This window comes from Mesocricetus auratus, unplaced genomic scaffold, assembly GCF_017639785.1.
Source record: "Mesocricetus auratus isolate SY011 unplaced genomic scaffold, BCM_Maur_2.0 Super-Scaffold_100023, whole genome shotgun sequence".
NCBI lineage: Eukaryota > Metazoa > Chordata > Mammalia > Rodentia > Cricetidae > Mesocricetus > Mesocricetus auratus.
The window spans coordinates 22,228,410-22,235,261 of NW_024429204.1; positions in this window are offsets into that span (position 1 = coordinate 22,228,410).

The window sequence follows — 6,852 nt, forward strand, 5'->3', positions numbered from 1 at the left end:
GTCATCAGCTTGGCAGCAAGTGTCTTTACTTAAGCCATCCCCCACTACACTGCTGTTTTAGTTTTATGAATGGAGTCATATCCACTCATCTTGGGGGGTTTTCATGCCAGGAAGGTAGACTTGCATAGTTACGTTAGAGAGCTGGAGACCCACAGAGTCTAAATATTTTACTCTGTAACTATTCTTAGGAAAAAGTTAGCCAGTTCCCAGCCTAAAGATAACTAATATGTTTAGATCCAAGCTAGTTACCCTTAAAAATTTTCATCAGTCATCTTTATATATGTACAGAATGAAAATTGGTTATTTGTTTTTTTTAATAGGAGTTGGGATTCAGTAGTACAATATTTTTTTGTGTGTGGAGAAAAACTTTTCATATTGTTTTCTGGCAATGAAGTTTACTTGTGTCAAAAAGACCCACATCAGAGGTATGGTGTGTGTGTAAGAGGTTTCTTGGTGTGACCAGATCTTAAGACTGAGCATGCCAGTATCACATGCAAAGTAGAATGTTGACACATGTGTTGTTGTTGTTTTGTGTGTGCATGAGAGAATGGGGGTGGGTGGGTGGGTGTGGCCAGGGAACAGTTGGGTATGGGCAAACCCAGCTGGCTTTACTATTTTGGGATTTTGATACATCTAATGCATCCCAACTTCAGAAGATACTATTTGACGGTTTGTTGGAACATGGATAAAAGAAAAGCTAAAGGGAAATATGCTTGTAATATGGAATTATTGTCCTCCTCACAGTCAGTTGTGATGACCCTTTAATGAGTGTGGCCATCTGGAACCCTTTAGGTGTGCCCCAGGGTAGTCACTTCCTATCCTTACCATCACTCAGATCTCCTTGGTGTGCACAGTGTGAACAGTGGTTAGCTCAAACTGAGCATGCGCGGAGCACAGTTACCTTATCCGGGCTGCTAAGTTTCTGGGATTGTAGAATATCAAGTAGAATGTAGCCTGTTGCTCATCAAAAACAGCGATGGATGACATTAGTCATTATCCAGCAGGAAGACGGTGATTAAAAGTAGTCACCGGGTGCTAAAGCAAAGCGAGTTAGATAAAGTGCTTAAAGTCTATTCAAACCAGCCCCTTGGTCCCAGTGACCTGTTTCAAATGCTGCAAATCCGTGTGCGGCCAGTCATTTCATCTCTGAGCCTCCCCTCCTCCTTCTGTGGCCACCAGAGGCCAGTGTTGAATGTCTTGGTGGGTGGCAGGAACTTGGGTCCCCGGGGACACTTGCTGCCCCACAGAAGGGTCCGTTTGCACTGAGCTGAAAACATCCTCATCATTTTATTGATGCCACTCAGATTCAGAGCCGTTTGTCACTCACCTTTCTTTATGCCTTGACATTAGCTGGTGAAACAAGGTAAAACTAACCGATTTCAGGAAAGAAATACCTTAGGTTAGAGAACTGAATTTTCTGTATAGTCGTGAACATGGACTACAGCAATGTGCACGCAGTGTCAGATATAATGTTCAGCAAAAACGTGAATCACACAAAAGTACACACCAAGAGATACCATTTATAACACGAACAACGATCTATTGTTTAGTAATACAAACACATGGTAAATTTGAAAAGTAAGGCAAATGCAAAGTAATGACATCCAGGAAAAGGGCAGAGAAAGGTGTGAATTAGGAAGAGAAACTTAGAAATTTAAGCTCTTGGTAACAGATAACTTCTTAAAGATAGCTAATATTTCTTTAATATTAGTTTGAATCAAATATTATATATACATATATATGAGAGTGCCATATGCTATGCCCATTTAACTCCATTCTTTAATCATATATATATATACATATATATACAAATATATACTAAATATTTAATTGTATGAAACTGTGTATCACATATTAAATTGCAATTTGTACAAGTGTACCAGATTGTATCTACATCTATATCATATTCTTGTATCATATTAAACATATATGATCATGTTACTATAGAAAAATGTACAACGATCCTTGAATGTGAGAATTTCAATGAATTTCCAAAGCTAGCACTGACCAAATACAGGTGCCTTTGTACATGTTGACATTGCCACTGTATGTCTGTATGACATTAGTCATGTTAAGGACATTATTTCCTAAACTGTGTCCACAGACCTCTAAAGGTTTAGAGCCAATTATGAGTTTTTGATGTTGTAGGGTCTATTGTCCATGTATTTGCAAGTGATGCACCTAGGCTATCAGACTAATGTATTGTTTAAGTCTGGGGTTAATACATATGTATTTCATGTTGATTAGAAGTGCTGGTTAGCAATTTATCTGTACTTGATCAATTAAACACAGGGAAAACCAATTTGTCACCATTCTCTGCTTGAAGACTAATCGATCAAAGTGTGAGGCCAAAAGGAAGAAATAAATTAAGGGCAATTTCAGCAGTAGGGTGGTAAAATTATTTAACAATGGTGTTCTGCCTTAGTTCAAACTCAATTTCATTCATTTGTTAACTGGCTCATTTATTCAGGCAACATTTTCATGGAATGTCAGCTCTGAGCCAGTTGTGAGCATGGGTGGGGGGACCGTGATTAGACGGGGTGGCCCTGTCTTTGTGGAATGGCCAGTCTAGAAGTGCTACTGTAAGAAGCTAGCCCTGTGGACAAGTGAAACGGGAAACATGGAATGGAAGGGTTAATTTCCTGATACAACTTTTAACAAGGACTTTGTGCATGGTGCGTGCGTGCGTGCGTATGCGTGCGTGTGTGTGTGTGTGTGTGTGTGTGTGTGTGTGTGTGTGTGTTTAGGCCAGAGGGAAAATCCAGATGATATGCCTTAGGTGCCTTCTGCCTTAGTCTTTTGAGACAGGGTCTCCTATTGGCCCAGGGACCCACCTGTTATCACTTTTGTAGAGCTGGGATTCTAAGTGTGTACTACTATGCTCCACTTTTAAATACGGGTTCTGGAGAATTAAACTCAGGTCCTCATGTGGAGCTTTACCATGGGACCTGTGTCTTCAGTCTGGGACCTAACATACTAAGAACTCAGTTCCCCTTCTCTGAGTGGTCAATGCTACGGGGAGGAGCGCATGCACTTGTACATATTTGACAAAGCGCGCCTGTGCGTACAATCCTCGAGTGGTTACTCCGTGTTCATTCCCAGTTCTCATCTGACATCCCACAGTAAACATGGCAGAAAGGTGTTTGCTATTTTCCTGTTTAGGAAATGCGAATACTGGCATCATAAATACGGGGGCGCTTTCCTTAAAGCGTGACAAGCAGCTGGAACCCAGGCCCTGGTCAGCCCTCAGAGCTTGAGTTTTCTCCACCGCTTCATGACTCATCTGTGCATCTGTTACCAAGAAAGCCCAAAGGTCCGAGCATGTGGCCTTTGGAGGATCTGCTAGGGCCCTTTTCTTCTGGTCCAGTGGCTCTCATCCTTCATAATGCTTTGATCTTTAACACAGTTCCTCATGTTGTGATGACCCCAGCCATAAAACTATTTTGTTCCTACTTTACAAACTGTCATTTTGCTACTGCTATGAATTGTAATGTAAACCTCTGAAATGCAGACTATCTGACATGGAACCCCTGTGGGGGTCACAACCCATAACCGCTGTCCTAAGCCAGTGATTCTCATCTTTGCACAGGAAAAGGTGATGAAGTTACCCTGGAAAGGTGACTCTGACTATAGTTCCCTGGAGGTGGGGCCAGCAAAATTTGAAAAACATAATTTCGTTGGTTTGATTTTATAAATAAACATAAAACATCTTAACGTGGTTTTTTTCTTGAAATCTACTTTGTGATTAAATTTGAAATGCCAGACTATGAAGGGAATGTTAGTATACTTGCACGAAGGGCGTGGCTTAGAAAGGAGAATGCAACTGTGGTCTGGGGTCCTTTCAAAGGCGGGTTTTTGTTGTGAGCTGCTGGGTCTAGCCTGGAGGGCTCTGAGGAAGGCACCGTGGAGCTGGGGTATACCTTATTAAAACAGTAGCTGTAGTAGAGTCCCAGAACCTGCATATCAACAGAGACTTCCACGTGCGCCCACTGAATAGGAGTAGTCTTTAATATTATAGTTAGGCTACTCCCTGGTGAGCAATGGAAAGTTACATTTCTGCTAATTATCATAACACATTAGTTGAATTTAGAGTGAAAAGTCTTCAGGGCAAAATTTCTGGTTCCTGCTGTTCTGAAGTTATTAAATTATAATACATACGATGGTCATTTCATAGCTCTCAGTGAAAATATCCACCAAGACTCTAGCAGTGGGGTGTGTCTCTCTTGGTAGAACCAGACCGGGAGGGCATTGAATGCAGTAGTTAGGGGGTGAGTCACAGGGAACCTTACCTCTGTCTTCAACAGAGTGACAGGAGCACCGCTGTCTTTGTGGAGGAGTCTTGGAGTCCACAGTGCCACCATTCTGTGGTCATGCAGCTAGGTGCGGAATGGGCCAATAGCCTGGAGGCCAGTGAGATCAGTTTAAGTCTTACTTATAAGGCTGGCGTGATGCCTCTGAGGGTCATGGACCCAAGACAAGAAATTAAAACTGTATAGAACCTCAGAGCTAGAACATGTCAGTGTGCCCTTGTTGTAGATAAGGAAACAGAGCCATACTCGTGAACGGGGTGACTTGGGAGCTAGCCACATCCTGATTCTGGATTATCGATTGTTTGCCATCATTTCTATGCTTCTAGGGACATCTTTTGGAATCCCAGAAATCCACGCATTACAACATCATCCTGCCTCAGTCTGTGTCCAGACAGGAAAACAAGACCATGCAAAGCAGTTCTATGATGGGCATGAGTCAGAGATGTAAAAGAGGGTGATGAGAAGGAGAATTAACTCTGGCTCATGGCTGTAAGACAATCCAACAGGCCAACCCAGTGTAGACAATCCCTCATTGAGATGCTCTTCTAGTTGTGTCAAGCTAGCAATGAAAACTAACCATCAAGTCCACCAGTTTATAATCCAAGCAGTGTTTGATGAATAACCATTTTCACACACATTAGTTGTGGAGTATTACCTTCTAAAAATACCTTTATGTTCATGTTCATTGTCCTTGACAGGCAAGTTGAGATCAGCATAGAGACAAAAGCTGAGTAGAATGTCAGCTGGACCAATGGTAATAACTAAATCTAAGTATCCAGATATGTCTGGACTGAACTATAGGGCCATTTCTTTATTCATCTGTTAATACTCTGGAAGTCTCCAATGTGTGAATCACACGGCTCATTATCACCTTCTCAAGAATCACTTTGACATTTGTCACCTCTCCAGTGCCTCGTATTTGTCAGGCACTGACCTCAGTGATTTAAACATTTTAACTCATCGACCTTCACAATGATCCAGTGAGGTAGTTCCCATTACCAATTTCATTCTATAGATCACAGAGCTTGTAGAGGAACCAGAAGGACACAAACTCAAGCATTATGGCTCAAAAACACATGCTTTTGTTGTCTACATTGAATATCTCTCTGGATGCATAGAAGCATCCAGATTCCCATTTTCCATTCACTTTCTACCTCTTGTCCCCACACCCCCTGATGCTGTTGTTTGCTGGTACTCCTTGTAGAGTTAACATGTTGAGTTAGCACAGACAGTTTGCAGCCTAAGTGACTTGGGAAAACTACCCCCCAGGACAGCCTTACTTTATGAAGTTTGTACATCAAACATGCAGGCAGTGAGCGAGGAGTAGAAGAATAAGAGGGGAGCCTTCTTTATTCCCTGCTGAGTTGAAGTCTCATTCCTTAGAGCTTTGTCAATCTGTCATCTGTGTGAATCTTTGATCTATGTTCACAGTGTCAGAATCGTTGTTGTCACTACTGATGTTCTCAAGAACATTTCTCTAATTTTCTGACTCTAGCGTGTAGCTGTTCCATGCCAACTTCCCAGCTACTTACATGCTTGTGAGATGAAGTTTAGTCATTGTCCATGTGAATTGACATGATTTTATCCCTATTACTGAAGAAACCTGTCTTTATCTGCAGGGCCTTTTCTATATGTCCCCATAGTCCAAAGTTTTTGTCAACCTGTTAACAGAGTTGCAAGCATTAACTATTGCAGGAATAGCCCCTCTGAACCCCTTTAGCATGTCATAAGTTCCTGGGCCTCTGTGAGCTTAGGAAAATATACAGCTAAAAACAACAAAGAAACAGGAGACAAATGGAGAGAAGAATGAATGCTTACCCACAAACGAGGATAGAAAACAAGCACATAATGCTGTTTCGCAGGGCTTCCAGATGCATGAACATTATTTTTCTCTAAAATTCCAAAAGACAGAATAGAGTCAGTGACCAGTAGCAATCAAACTGTTCAGCTATTTTCAAGTTCAGTTTGTTTCCAACGATCTCAAGCTACACATGCATAGTGGGTACTGAATACTCCAAAAGCCTTTATTTTCTCACTCACTATTTCATTGGGAGTCAAGGTTTCACTGTGTAGCCCCAGCTCGCCTGGGACTTGTCATACAGACCACACTAGCCTCAAACTCTGAGATTTGCCTGCCTCTGCTTCCCAAGTGCTGCCTTTGGAGGCTTACTATGCTTGGTCAAGTACATTTTCTTGTGTTCATAGGAACTGAAAACTGTGCTAGTCTTCCCCATCACTGCCTGCTTGCTCTCGCCTGTCGTCCAGGCATGTCTAAGAGCATCTAAGCCAGCCTTCACTTGCTGTGTGCTTAAAGCTTGCTGCTTGTTGTCTTGTCGGGGAGTTTTGGGAGCACAGCATGAGTACAGAGAAGTTCCATCAGCCTTTGCAAATATCTCCAGGATTAAGTTTTTTTTATCAGTGTCATCTTAGCCAATTTACATATGTAATTCCAGCCACTTCAAGATCAATGACAGCTTTTCAAATATTTTATATCATGACACTTAAGTTTCTTCTCCAGCCAACTTTCTGAATATTCACGATC